At 45.3% G+C, this 15236-nt stretch overlaps 1 protein-coding gene across 1 annotated transcript in view; it reads right to left on the bottom strand.

The window, feature by feature from the left end:
* USP13 (ubiquitin specific peptidase 13) overlaps positions 1–15236 on the bottom strand; it is a 78131-nt gene that overhangs the window by 62144 nt on the left and 751 nt on the right. The gene's annotated exons all lie outside the window — the stretch shown is intronic.

Genomic DNA, 15236 nt, shown 5'->3' with positions numbered 1-15236 from the left:
CACTTGCTAAATTAGAGAGAGGAGGTGGGCACAGACAGCCAGGGTAGTTTATAATTTCATATTGTCATCTCAGTGGCTTTGTTGTAGACGCTGATCTGTGATGAACATCCCACGGTTACTGCTGTGAACTTTACGTATGCAAGATGAAGTTGGACTAAAACAGATTTTAATATTACAGATGCATACACAGAGCACAATCCTAGCTGTTTGCTGAAAGTCAGATACTTCATATCTTCCCCTCAAAGGTAGCTATACACTGCTCCACCACTTATCCCAAATCTCTCTTTACAAGGTCCCAAAGCGTGTCATGGCTTGATCATGCAACTCTCTTTCATACAAGTAGTCCTTATTTACACATATGTTCCCATTTTTGTCAATATGGCTACTTATGCAGGAATTGCAGGCATTGGAAAGGGCTGCAGGATTGGATCTTATACACATACAGTACCAGTGAAATGCTGCTGCTTCTGTGATGGAGAGCAGGAGTCAGAAAACTGCTGAATAGAACACTACACAGTAGCAATGGTGGAGATGAGCAAGCGGAGGGAGGAGAGAAGAGAGAATGACATTTTATCTCAAGACTCTTGGGCAAACACTTTCCTTTTATGGAAAGTAATGTGGTTTCTTTAGCATGAACCAAAACAGACGCACCTTCGGTTTTTTAGGTTCACCTGAAAGATCCGCAATAGCAAACTACATGGTTTGCACTTCTCCTGCACAGTTCTGTCTCACAAGGCTGAATTGACCCTGCTGGGATCCATCAGAAAGTGTGTGGAGTTAGAGATAGGGTTGTCTAGGTCTTTCAAACCCAGATCAGCCCACCCAACCATTCAGAACTCCGGTGCCTAGAAACTACAATGATGGGTGTGCTACAGCCAGAAGTCATGTCTTTAAACTATTCAGCTAACTCATCTCTATTTTATTCATGATCCACTTGGGGGGAAAAAATTATTTATGCATTCTATTCATGGCCGTCCTTAGGATTTATGGGGCCCTATGCAGTATTATTAAACTGGTGCCCCTACGCCGCCACATTCGGCTCTGTGAATACGGCCCCTGCCTTCTGCCTAGTAAGGCGACTGCAGAGTGCCCTGGGTGTGCAGAAGCTGACCCGCTCTTACCTGCTGTCCCGGTTATAGGTGCAGACTCTGGGGATGGGTGCTCCGGGGAAAATTTAGTGGGTGTGGAGCACCCACCAGCACCAAGCTCCCCCCCACACCCCCCTCGCACACCGGCAGCCCTGCGCTTACCAGCTCCTCCCCCTCCCTCCCAGCACTTTCGGAGCACTGCGAACAGCTGATTAGGGGCGTTCAAGCTCTGGGAGGGAGGAGAAGGAGTAGGGACAGGGCGCGCTCGGGGGAGGAGGTGGAGAAGAGGAGGGGCGGGGGTGGAGCAGGAGTGGGAAGAGGCAGGGCTGGGGCAGGGGCTTGGGGAAGGGGTGGAGTGGGCGCGGGGCCTGGAGCAGAAGCAGGGGGGTCGAGCACCCCCCGGCAAGATGAGAGGTCAGCACCTATGGTTCCAGTGGTGCCCCAAATTTTCGGGTGTCCTATGTATGCCTAAGGACGGCCCTGATTCTATTTAACATCAACCCCCCTGAACTTTAAACGATCAAGACCTTTGAAGCAAGGGCTGCATCTACCATTATGAACCACCCAGGACATCATTGACATAAAGTAGTAATAATAATTTATTTTAAAATCATCCCCAATATATGTTTTCATAGATTCACACAGTTTAAGGTCAGAAGGGACCATTATGATAGTCTTGTTTGACCTCTAGCATAGAGTTTTGCAGACAAATACACACATAGATCTTTAGCATATGAAACATGGAAGCCACCTGACATATGCAGTCATTCCTTGTCCCTTTTCTTTTACATCCTTTATTATCTCCACAGCTAAGCATTCTCACAAAAAGTCAAGACTGCATCCCAGTTAAAGGAAGCCTGTGGATGCTCAGCCTAAATAAAAATATATCCCATTGTCAATGGATAGGTGTTTCGGGAACTTTGTTTACAATTCTGTTTTCTCTGAGACACTTCGTTCTCTTTTTTCCCGGAGCGACTCCATGAGAGCACTCAGCTCTTTTGGTAAGAAGGCTATGGCAACTATTTGACATTTTCAGGACATATGCTAAATGTGGAAGCTGCGTAAGTTAGCTGGTGGTTACTAACAGGAGAGTTATTTCTCTATGTTCTCTCACACAACCTGGACAGAAGAAAACATTGTGTTCAAAAGTCTAACACAGTCATGGTAAAACAGCGTTAATGGTAAGGACTACAGCTCTCTGATATATGAAATTCACCCGTATGCAGAGAGCCAGGCCCTTGCTCCACTTAACACCCATTCAAGCTCTATTCTGAGGGCCTACATTCAAGCCCTATTCCGAGGGCCTAACTGGGGCCCTTGGCCTTGTGCTGCTGAATTTCACCTATAGGGAATACCATATGGCCTGGAAGGAGGCAACATTCATCCTAGACTTTTAAGTGGCTATGGTGGAAAATCTTTTTCACTGATTTTTTTTTTCAAATGTGAGTGCATTTTTCTTTTGGTGAAAGGTGCCAGAGACTCAGGCACACTATTTATCTGCAAACAAGAACAATATACTGTTCCCAGGGACTGGGAGCTTTCTACAACCAAAACCACAAAGGTTCAGTAGTGAGGTGCATAAAGAGGAGTTTTATTGATCATGCCCACGCTATTGTAGTATCCACTCAGCCTGAACTAAGCAACCAAAGTCCTGTCCCAACATGCACTTGGATCAGTGTAAACTCTGGGATGGAGCATCTAGAGACAGTGTTTTCTTTTACTTTTTCAAAGTCCTAAGACAGTGTTAAGGTGGAAGCTTCTACCCACTGCTCTGACAGTGGGCCTTGATCCTGACCTAGAAGGATCTTCTAGTAAGAGACTTCTCACCCATTCAATCCTGGCAAACAAGCAGAATCTTCCCTTAAAGATTCAGGGAAGGCTTTGTAACAACATGCACCCACGAAGTGGGAGTAAATGCAAGTTTTCCTTGCAACCCTGCTTACAATTCTTCATCATTTACATTGCAGGAGTGACCACAGTGTGCTGAGTGCTTTCCAAACACAGAGGAAGGCACGGTCCCTGCTCCAAAAAGCAGACAGTCTAGAAAGATTATCTTATATCATCATTTAGACAGTACTTTGTGTTAAAATAAAGGCTGGAAAAGGCTTTCACGGAAGGGACTCCATGGAGGTATAAAGTTAAAGCATGATAGGGTCCACCTCCCTTCAAACTTTGGGGAGAGAGGAGGGAGATGGAGCAAGAATGCTGGTGATGGGAGGGCTGGGGAACACAAACACCAAACCACAAGGAACCAGCATGAGTTCACCATCTCACTTCAAGCACACAGGACACCAACAGCTATCAGATGCTAATGGCGTTCAGTCCCTACCAACCTGATTTGGATTTGAACCGGTGACCTGTATCCTATTACCAATGCCTGAGCCATCCAGTCCCCTAGGGAAATCTACGGTTTAACATTTTCATTTCCTGACATGACTAGGATAACAATGTATAAGGACATGTGGCTGTTACAGAGCCGCTAACATGGTGAACAGTCACATAGTAAAACATACCAGTATGTACCACAGGAAAGAGGAAAAAGGATACATTAAATCTCACAATCCTCAATAATTACCTCAGATGTTACGAGATAATAGTAGTTAGCAGGGGATTATCCACCAACAACTAATCTCTAATTGAGATTTCTTGCATTAAGACACAAATCCTAAAGTCAATGGAATCGATGGGAGTTTTGCCATAGTCTTCAATGAAACTAAGATTTATCCCTACAGAAATGATGAGCCAGTGAAACATTTTAGGGTCCTCCTGAGAGAGATAGATCATCTGTGATCACCATCACAAGTCTGGTTGTGGCCAACCAAAAATCTCCTGCTGTAAAAGAGTACAGCTATAAATCAATCTTTACTGTATTTGGAAGGGTTAAAAGAGAATTTCTATAATATCCAGAATGTAGGAACCTGACAGTAGCTTAATGAAGTGATAGCCTTCTTATTTCATAAATGTTTAAAAGGTCAAAAGATAGCAGAAGCTTCAGCATTTAATAATCGTCTGAACAATACGTAATAGCTTACAATGGGGAACAAAAAGAAAGCAGGTGTCTCACATTCTCCATTGCTACTGACAGTGGAACAATAAAAGCAAATCGTGTCAAAGTGAATGAATACAACGGCACATGAAGATTGCCCTGGCACAATTAAAAAAACCACACATCCCAGCCACCAAGTATACCAGATACAGTAACTTGCATTAATTTACCAGTATTTAAACTGTGCACTGGGTGCTGGAATCTAGTCAAAGTGCAATTGGGCAAGAACACAGACACAAGTCTGCAACTTGATTAATCAAGATGCAGACACAAACAAATGAAGTAGTAAAGAACACCACACACAAATGAGGGATGAAAGGAAAAACATATGGAAATGCAGAGTGGGGAGAAGACAAGCAAACTACGGGGGGGGAGGGGGGCAGAAAAAAAGAGATATAAAAATAAAAGGCAGGACAAGAGGGACACAAGAACAAATGAGTGGGGAAGGGGAAGATGAAAGACAGGAGGAGAATAAGAGCAAGGCTGCTAGCAACTGGACTAGTCCAAACTAGAACTTCCCACCTGCTTTTTTTTAAACAGAGTCACTATTTTATTTTATTATGTCTTGTGATCAGTGTATACAAAATAACAAATGGAGAGAAGGGAGATCAGGAACTTCTATTCATCAGGTCTCTTAACACAGGAGCAAGATGACATTCAACTCTGTTGAAAGGTGGCAAATTGTAAGCTGTTAAAAGGAAATACATTCCCACTCACAATACAGTTAGCCTGGGGAACTCATTGCCACAAAAGATCTTTGAGACGAAGATCTTAGCAGGATTCAACAAAGGATCAGACATTTCTATTGATAGAATATCCAGTTACAATGGTACATATTACTAATATAAACAAGAGGTTTGGAAAGGGTATAAACCCTCATGTTTCCAGCTTAAATCAACTTTTAGTATTATGGGTTAGGAAGAAACTTTCCCTTGGGACAGATTACCCCATAACTGCATGTTGAGGGTTTCTTGCACCACCTCTGATGTACCTGGTACTGGCCACCATTGGAGACATGATACTGGGCTAGGTGGACTGTTGGTCAGATCCAGCATGGAAATTCCTATGTTCCATTTGATAGAGGGCATCTACACAGAGACACTAAAATGAAACCTAACCACCATTCTAAAGATTGCGCGCTTCTGTAAGTCAAAGCAGTTCCTCTCATGGAACTAGAGAACTCACTATTCTGAAGCAATCTGTTTAGGCATGTTCACAAGCAGGAGCATGGCCTCTATGTTATTGGGTAGTTCTGATGGCAAGACAAAGGAGGCTCATGGAGCACTCATGACTTGTGACACAGGAACAGAAATTATATTCTGCCATGGGATCCAGCAGATATTAGTCCTCCTAAGGCAATGGTGCCCAAACTTTTCCTCTTGCGCCCCACCCGCCCCAGTAATGTAAAGCGCCAGCCCTGGTTAGGGGGGCACGCCCCACAATTTGGGGACCACTGCCCAAAGGACATTTGAAGGCCTTTGAATAACCACATGGTACATGAAGCTCACGTGCAGTTCAATCAATAATAGTAATGGTGCTGATGGCTGGTAATACCCAGATTTACACCGTTGCCTGTGTTTATAATATCCTTGTGTAGCTATGTAAGAAAAACCCCAGCCTGGTGGATAGCCAAAGCAGCATGGCTGTTTCTCTTATGGGAGCTGCTGCGTGCGTCACCCCTGCAAATTCTACTCATACTTGGCTATTTTAGAGACTTGGTGTAGCAGTAACAATCTGGTTAGCTTTAGTATCAAAGTGCACTGCTAGGCAGCAAAGCACTCATCCATCAGAGAGGTGTAAGCTACAATATCTTCCTAGAGCGCAATGGAAATAAAAATGTGGTCCCTGATGTGCCCCACCACCTAACTAAAGACCTTCAGCCATATCTAAACAAGGATCGCTGCTCATACTTTGCAATCTGACACATGCAACCAAGCAATGCACCACATCAGTAATTCCAGCACAGGAAAAACAAGCCACTTTGCAGCGCAGCCAAAATCATCTGTCTGGAGCAATGTCCAGATTTATTAAATTCTTGTCACCTTTTGCTCTGCTTTACTGCCCCCTATCATTAAAAAGAGACAATGGTTTTCATATCTGTGTTGAGATACTTTGACCTAAGGGAGAGCCAGTGACTAGAACACAGTTATTACTAGAAAGTTACATGCAACAGGATCACTGATGCCAATTACACACTCACTAAAAGACTTCAGCCTGCATTGTACTGTCTGATAAACAGCAAAGCATACGGCAGTCGAACCCTTTGGGAATTCTCCTAATATAACCATTACTGAGCTCCCCGCTCACAAAACCAAGTCAGCAAGATCTACATTAGAAGCTGTCATCAGCAGCAAGATTTTCCAGCTGCAACGAGGCTGAGCTTTGTGCTGCCAAAACAAACCCCTTTCTGCAACCGGTGGAAGTGAGCTATAGGACCAAACTAACAATCTATGTCAGACGGGTAGCGTGCTTTGCAGTTGCAATATTTCACATGCAAGATCTAATGTTCAGAGCAGATATGTCTAAGATATGCAAAATCTGAACATCACACATTGACACTCCAATTTCCAGACCTTTTTCGGATGTCATCTCTCCCTGCGTCACATTTTGCCTAACCAAGTTTGCAAGTTCTTCAGGGCAGGGATCCTGTCTTTTATGTAGTGCACAAGACATAGTTATAGCTCTATATCAGTGGTTTTCACACTTTTTGTACTGGTGACCCCTTTCACACAGCAAGCATCTTAGTTTGACCCCCCTTACAAGTTAAAAATGGGGGGTAATTTAATTTAATGGGAGCTCGGGGCTGTCAGCCCCACAGAGCCGACAGCTCACAACTCCCATGTAACCACCTTGCAACCCCCTGAGGGGGCATGACCCCCAGTTTGAGAACCCCTGCTCTATATAAATAACACTGTTGCCCTTTTTGACTCGAATGGGTAATCAAAATTCAGGGCTCTGTGGGTGATTCAGTTGGGAACAGAAATTGGTGGCAGCCAGATACTTCTTTGGTGCAATCTTGTTTGTTTACAAAGAATGCACAAAATCCTGTGCCTCTGAATGCAGAAGGAACCAAGAACAAAAAGAAGTTTCTTGCTTACAGGCCCCCAAGCCCTTTTAGCCAATACCAGAACCAAAGGCTCTCTCTAGCTTTTTCCAGGGTCACAATTGTGCTCACAGGCGGAGGCTACTGCTTGGCTTTCTTGCTTTTTCCCTACTCCCAGACAGTCTTATCTCTTCCCAGTTTCTTTCTGTGTGTTCTCTCACACATCTACACCCAGTCCCACCTGGTCACAATAGCCAGTTGAACCCTCCACCCCTTCAGGGCCTAGCGCTAGTTTCTGGGCAGACTCTGTTAGGCTTAGTCTACCCTAGCAACTTATGTCAGTATAACTACGTCGCTCAGGGGTGTGGAAAATCCATTCCCCTGAGCAACACAGTTATACCAACCTAACTCCTGGTGTAGACAGCACCATATCGATGGAAGGGCTTTTCCCATCAACATAGGTACCGCCTCTCGGGAAGGTGGAGTACCTACCCTGATGCAAGAAGCCTTCCCCTCGGTGTACGTATCATCTTCACCTAAGCACAACGGTGGCGCCACTGCAGCCTTTTAAGTATAGACAAGCGCTTGGGTTTTGTTTTAGGTGTGGTCCCGTAACTGTCTCTTACAGCTATCTTAAATGGAGGACTCACTCACACATCAGCTTGAACCAGGTTTTAACATAACCCATAGCAAGGCTCCCAGATCATAACAATACTTATGTAGAGAGAAAAAGTGGGTGATGTAATATGTTTATTGGACCAACTTTTGTTGGTGAAAGAAACCAGCTTCTGAGCCTACACAGAGCTCTTCTTCAGGTCTGGGAAAGGTACTCCGAGTACAGTAACTCCTCACTTAAAAGCGTCCTGGTTAACGTTGTTTCGTGTTACGTTGCTGATCAATTAGGTAACATGCTCGTTTAAAGTTGTGTAATGCTCCCTTCTAACGTCGTTTGGCAGCCGCCTGCTTTGTCTACTGCTTGCAGGAAGAGCAGCCCGTTGCAGCTAGCTGGTGGGGGCTTGGAACCAGGGTGGACCGTCAGCCCCCCTATCAGCTCCCCCTATCAGCTCCTGCTCCCCTAAGTTCCCTGTGCTGCAGCTGCCCAGCAGGCTAGCAATTGCAGCTGTCCCTCCCACCACTGCCATGTGCTGCTCCTGCCCTCTGCCTTGGAGCTGCTCCCCAAGTCTCCTACTTGCTGTGCGGGGGGGTGGGAAGAAGAGGGGGGCTAATGTCAGGGTGTCCCTCTCCCCCCTGCTCCTGCACCCCGCTTACCCCATCTTCCATAGAGCAGGGGGGACACACCAGGGCTCAGGAAGGAGAGAGCTTGCAGCAGCTGAGGTCTCAGCAAGCTGATCAAATTAACAAGGCAGTGTACTTAAAGGGGAAATGCGCATATCTCCCTCCATTCCTGCTGCCTCATAGAGTGAGAGAGTTAACCCTGGAGGGCTCAGCCAATTGCTAGTTCATCATTTAGCAGTAAGGGAAATATCCCACCCTCTGACTCCTCCACCTCAACCAAGCTTCACAATCATCATCACTGTGTACCAGTATTAAATTGTTTGTTTAAAACTTATACTCTGTGTGTGTGTGTGTGTGTATATATATATATATATATATATTTGTCTGGTGAAAAAAAATTTCAGTGGAACCTAACCCCCTCATTTACATTAATTCTTATGGGGAAATTGGATTCGCTTAACATCGTTTAGCTTAAAGTCACATTTTTCAAGAACATAACTACAACGTTAAGTGAGGAGTTACTGTATTACAACTAAACACAAGGTAAAACAGATTGTTAAGCATAAAGAGTTAACACACATTGCAAGAGACCATTCAAGTTTAAGTGGGCAGTACTTCAGCAGCCATAGGGCAAAGAAGGCTTGTTGTCAGGAGACATAAATCCAGTGTCTTTATTGAGTCCATGATTTTTAGTGTCTAGCAAAATTATGAATTTAAGCTCCCAGGCATACCTTTTGAAGGAGTTGTGCAGGTTTCCTTTCAGGATGAGCACCGAGAGATCAGATACAGAGTGATCGACAACGTGTGCCTCCTGATACGGGAGGTGGGGGGAGGGAGAGGGGGAGGGCACAATGTAAAGGGGAGGAATGTGACCACCCCATGTGTCTCCTTTGGCAAGAACTTCCAGCCCCACTTCCCTGGGCCAGGGCAGAAAATCCCACCAGCTCCTGGGGGCGCTGGGAGCCAGGATCAGGGACCACATGCCTCTGGGCCTAGCTGGGGCCAGCCCTGGCTGAGCAGACGCCAGGGAACCTGCTCCCAGAACCTTCCCCAGCAACCCCCCACTCTGCACACAGCGCAGGGACCGCCATGCTCGCCCCACCCCACCAGTTACCTGTGGGGAGGGGGGACTCTGTCCTTCTCCTGCTCCACCTGCCCCCTGGGTATGTTCAGCCCCTGTCCCCTGGCAGCCAGGTCCGGATGGGGAAAGAGAAAGAGCCGCTTCTCATGCAACTGAAGGTGGCTGCCGGAGAGAGCTCGGCTGGGGACATGGCCTGGCTCGGCTCAGGGGCTGAGCGAGCCAGAAATGTGTCGTGGGGAGAAGGGGCTCCAGCTCGCTCGGCCCCTGTCTGCAGCAGCCGGGCCCGGGAGGGGAGTGGAAGCCCCTGCCTCCCCACTTGGAATCTTGCAGGCAGCCACCACACTGCACAGAGCAGGGACCCAGAGCGGCCAGCATGAGAAGCGACTGGTCCCACCCCGTCTGCTCCCTTCCCAGCTGCCAGGGACAGGGGCTGAACATGCCGGGGGGGCAGGCACAGCAGGAGAAGAGCCTTCCCCCCCCCCCCCAGCATGCCAAGCAGAAGGGGGGGGGGGGGGGGGGTCACTTGACCCCACATGTCCCCCTTATGTGTGAAAAGTGTCCACTCATGGGTGATGTGGTGTTTTTGTCTTTTATCATTTTTATGAGTGTTCATTTGAACGTGTAGTGATTGTCTCATCTCATCCACATAGTTATTACTGGGGCAATTACTGCATGGGACGAGGTACACTACATGTTGTGATAAGCATGTGAAGGACCCATAGATCTTGAAAGGTGTATTGTGGGGGATATTGATCATCATAGCAGTGGAGATATGGCTGCAGGTTTTGCATCTGTTGTTATGGCAGGGTCTGGTGCCTCGCTGAATACATGTGCTGCAGAGAATTAAAGATTATTTAAATATAGCTTTTCCTACTCCCCTAAATAATGGAATATCAAGTTCAGCTCCCAACAAAGGAAGAGAAGTCACAACTGACAAATTGATGGAAGTAGGAAACCTAGCATAACACACCACAGCTGCACGCATACAGAGACCACAGTCATTACAGTGAATTCAACATCAGACCTTGAGAGTGAAAACTACAGGCTGCTACTGTTTGGGCTATGAAAAAGCAGTAGGCTATTATACTTGCCAGGGCCAGCCACTAGAAGGAGACACAATCACACATACTCACACTAGGCAACTAGCATTTTGTAGACAGTCTGCCTTTCCTTAAGAATTCCAGTGAAATGAATGAAAGGCAAAGCATCAGAGGTGGATTTGCCAAGGCAAAGCAGAAGTTTGTTAGCAGATAAAAATTAGTTAAAAAATAAGACATTACAAGGGTCATTTTCTATTCAGTTATCTTTAGAGCAGCCAGTAATTTCTTTTGCAGCTAACATGCCTACAGAACGGCACCATGGCTGTCAAAAACGGGGAAATGTTTCTTCAATTCTAAGTAGCAGGTTTTGTTGGAATGTGATCCTACTTTAAGGAAGAAGACTGTAGATTTCAGACCCCAGAGCTGTTTAACAGAACCACTGAAGCCTATCTGATCACCCCCTCTGAAAACGTCACCCGTATGACAAATTATTTGATTAGGGTTAATAGTGCATGGGAAGATATCTTAAATGTCTCCTTTCATATGCTCACACCTCTGAAATCACTAAAGAAACGGCACTCTTTGTAAAATAATTAAAAATAACTTTGCTCAGATTTTCACCACAGAAAATCAGACTAAAAACTGGAAAAGATCATGAGGCTCCATATTTCTTGAGACAGCTAGCAAAACCTACTGCTGTTTCCAATAATTAACCAGTGTCCTGTGTCCACTAGAACAATAATACTTTCTACCTTCTAGAGTTCATGGTGCTTTGCAGACTTCAGCAGGTTAATCCTCAAATTACCCCTGGTGAAGTTGGGCAATATGATTTCAATTTTACAGATGGGTCAGAGAGTTACGTAACTTGCCCAATATCACACAGCAAGTCTGTGGCAGAGCTGGTACTTCCTGTCTCCCAGTCCTGAGCTTCAACCATTAGACCATTCTCATTCCCAGTGACAGAAATCATGAATAAATTGACAGCAAGACAAGCTCTCAAAATACCCAGGAAATTTACTTTCTTGGGAGAGAAAAAAATCCAGGGCGCAGTTTATGAGTGATGGTTTTATGGTGTTAATGAGACAAACCCTGGGAATAAAATCTTGTATTGAAGAAAAGTGCCAGAACAAGGAATCTTACAAGAGCTGATTCCATATAGAACGTGTGTGAATTGTTGAACAGTTACAAATGAAGCAAATGGAGTTAGAAAAAAATGCAAGGACATGTGGGAATATTAACTGGGATTAAAAATTATAGGGGGAAATAATTGTCGCCTGGGTTGAAAATATAACCAGTAGCAAAAATGCCAGCAGGTAACACAACTGATAGGGATATTTTGTTAATATTTATCTTTTTTTAAAACTACAGAAGCAACCCTACATTCTTCTTTCTAAGCTAGATATACACCAACAAAAAGCTGGATGTCTGGAGTTTATACATTCCCACACACAAAAACAAGTTAGCAAACTAACCCAACACAAAGCACACCATGGCAAATGTCTTCCATTAACCAAGACAATAACCTGTTTGTACACTGAGCTACAATTACTGCCCACACTCCTATTTCAAAAAGGAAACAGGGAGAATGAAGTTTTGCCATTTTCAAAATTTGTAAGTGACTATTGGGTTGCTTTACCTCTCATAGTATCTTGCATTAGTTGTCTCGAAATTAAATCCAGTTAGCACCATGCTAGTCATTTTACGGGTAAGGCATAGGATTCTGAAATAAATCTTCTACCCAAAGAAGTATGAGGACTGGTATGATTTGAAAAGGTTTCTAGAACTTTTGGAACATTGGACAAAAGATATTGGGCTTGATTCTGCAATCACTGGGGTTGCCCACGTGCAGACAATTTGGCCCACTGGATACCTACAAACTTGTTTAAACAAGAAGTCTTGTAATGGTATCAGGTGAAATTTTCAAAAGTCTGGGCCTAACTCTATTCCCACTGAAGACACCTGAGTGCAGCACCTTTGAAAATCCTCCCTGTAGGTGATAATTAAATATTTTTGCTGTGCAACATGAGGTTGTATTTGAATTTTCCATTTAATTTATAATGATATTTGCCAGGTTTTCCCATTTAACAGAAACTTCTTACAAGCAATAATGTCCCACAGGTTCAACGCTAGTTAGGTACTAGCTCAAGCAGTAAATTTTAAGACACGTTGGTTTTGTGTCTCTCTTCCCCTCACTCCATCCCAATGACCATATAATATTTAGTATCTTTGTTGTAGAGTCTGATTTGGCCCTTTTAATCAGTACACATCCCAGCACAGGGAAGGCTGCTGGGTGACACTTGAGATCTGAAGTATGTGAGTAAAAATAACCTGCCTTCCACTAGACATGATGAACACCAGACAGCTGAGTCACCTTTCAAGCCCCTTTTGATTTTCCAAATTAAAAAGAAATATCAAAGAGAGAAGGATTAAACATCCAAAAATCAGAGCAGCACAAACTGAAAACCCTGCAGTTCAGATTCCATATGTCCTTTAGATTTCTCTCCCTCTCATCGCAGGCTGCAACTTTATTTCAGTATCTAGTACTCACTCCGTCTATGGGTAATGACATTTAAAGGGACACAGTCAACTTTAATTTATCTTTTATATCAGGCAATTTCAAAAAAAGTTTCATTCCAATACAGCATGTACTGAGAATTAAGGGATTTTCTGCTCCACTGTTAATGTTTATAAGGGTATTTTTCAGCAAGGGAGAAAGGTCCAGATCCTTAAAAGGTATTTAGGCACCTATTTCCCATTGAAATCATATTTAGGGGTCTACCTAAATATCTTTGGGGATCTGGGCCAAAATGATTAAGGATCCCATCCTGCGATTGAACAATTGCACCCTTGAGAGTCTGGTGCTCTGCAAGGGCTCAAGTCATCACCTGCAAGGATCCAACTGCAGGATCAGGGCCTGACTAACACATGGTAAAGAGTGAAAGTGACCATACATCCAGTGTTCATTTGACACCAAACCAAACCAGCTGGAGGCGAGAGGGACACTTTACTAACTTCTTTCAGTATTAGTGATTTTAGACTAATTGCAACTATTGGAGATAAACAAGTTTCAGGCCAAATTGTGATTTTCAAGTTGACTGGGACCCTTTACATTGAGGGCTTCTTAAAGATGCCCTCAATGTAATAATAGAATAAGTAGAATAAGTAGAGATCCAGCAGGAAAACAGAGCCATCCATGTGCATTTGCCAACTAACATATGTGAATGAGAACATTCGCTGCCCCTTTCATTATCTGTGTGAAAGCTAAAACAACTCAGCAAAGAGCACATAGACCCTAGGAAATTGCTGAGGGCCTCAAAGTTTAAGGCCAGAAGGAACCACTAGATCATGTCTGACTTCCTGTATATCACAGACCACCAATACTCCCCAGCACCGACACACTAAGCCCAACAACAAAAATTAGACCAAAGTATTACAGCCCAGAGGAGACTAAATGATTATGTGCTATAGGCTATGAATAGGAAGGACCAAGGTACAATAAAGCCTGCGGCCCCTGCAATAGCAGGGAATTGATTAAGTGAGATGTACCCAGATAACCCCTGCAAGTGACCTGCACAGACTGGATGGTCCAGAAAATAGCAAAATCGCCCAAGAAAAAAAAAATCTGGGTCTAATCAATTACGTCAAATTCCCTTTGGGGGGAAGGGAAGGAAATTCTAGCACCTCACACAATCTGCCACTGATTTGTGCTGAAGGATCTATTCAGCTGCAACAGACCAGTTATAAATCAGGACAGGCCTGTGACTGGAAAATAAAACAAACCCCAGCCTGGGAAGCACAAGGACTGAGAGAAGCCGGATTGCAAAGAAGGAAGCCCACATTCAGCAGCCAGAAACCCTGCTCTGGAAATAGAAATGGTTAAAACTAATTTTCTACTTAAAATAATACACGCATCTCAAAGCCCTTGCACTTTGCAATGCCTCTGAAATAATGCAGCAGGGAGACCCTAGCTGGCACCTTCCCATCTATTCCCCACCCACCCACACAATTCAAATGTTGCTGAGCTCAGATGCTCCCAAGACAGACAACCCCATCCCTTCCCCCACCCCTCCAGGCAGCCGGGAAGCAGATTTGCAGTTGGGGATGAGGAGGAAGTTATCAGCCCAAGGGGATGGTTAAGAGCCTGGGTTACAGCACTGGGGAGGCAGTGGGAGCCTGGGGGGCTACCCAAGGGGGATCCTGAGGGGCTTGCAGTCAAGGAGAGGGAAATGCAGCAGGTGGAGTGGGAGAAGGGGGAGGATGATAACCATGCCAACAGTGGGAGGTTTGCTGCTTGGGGTTGGAAAAGAGTGAGAGAGCTGGGGGGCGGCGGGTTTGCAACTGGGAAGGGGGTAGGTTTCCAGCCTAGGGAAGATGCAGTAGGGGCTGCCACAGATTTGCAGTGAAGGCGGGGGGTAGAGGAAGCAGGGGAAAAGGGGAGATTTGTGGGTGGAGTAAAGGCAGTAGTGAGGTTGCAGCAGAAGGAAATGAAGCAGGGTGGGTGAGTGTGAAGCGGGAGGGGGTTGAAGAAGGGAAATGGGGGAGGTTTGCTGCCTGGGAGGAAGGGAATGGGAGAGGTTTGCTGCCTGCCTGGGCGGGGAAGGAGGGAGGTCTGTTGCTTGCCTGGGGGGAAAGAGGAGAGGGGGGAGGTTTGCTGCCTGCGCTGGGGGGGGGGGGGGGGGGGGGGGGGGGGGGGGGGGGGGGG

This window comes from Terrapene carolina, unplaced genomic scaffold (genome assembly GCF_002925995.2).
Source record: "Terrapene carolina triunguis isolate 2854851 unplaced genomic scaffold, T_m_triunguis-2.0 Scaffold88, whole genome shotgun sequence".
NCBI lineage: Eukaryota > Metazoa > Chordata > Testudines > Emydidae > Terrapene > Terrapene triunguis.
Note: the sequence above shows the minus strand (reverse complement) of the source record. Positions and strands in the feature narration are given on the sequence as shown.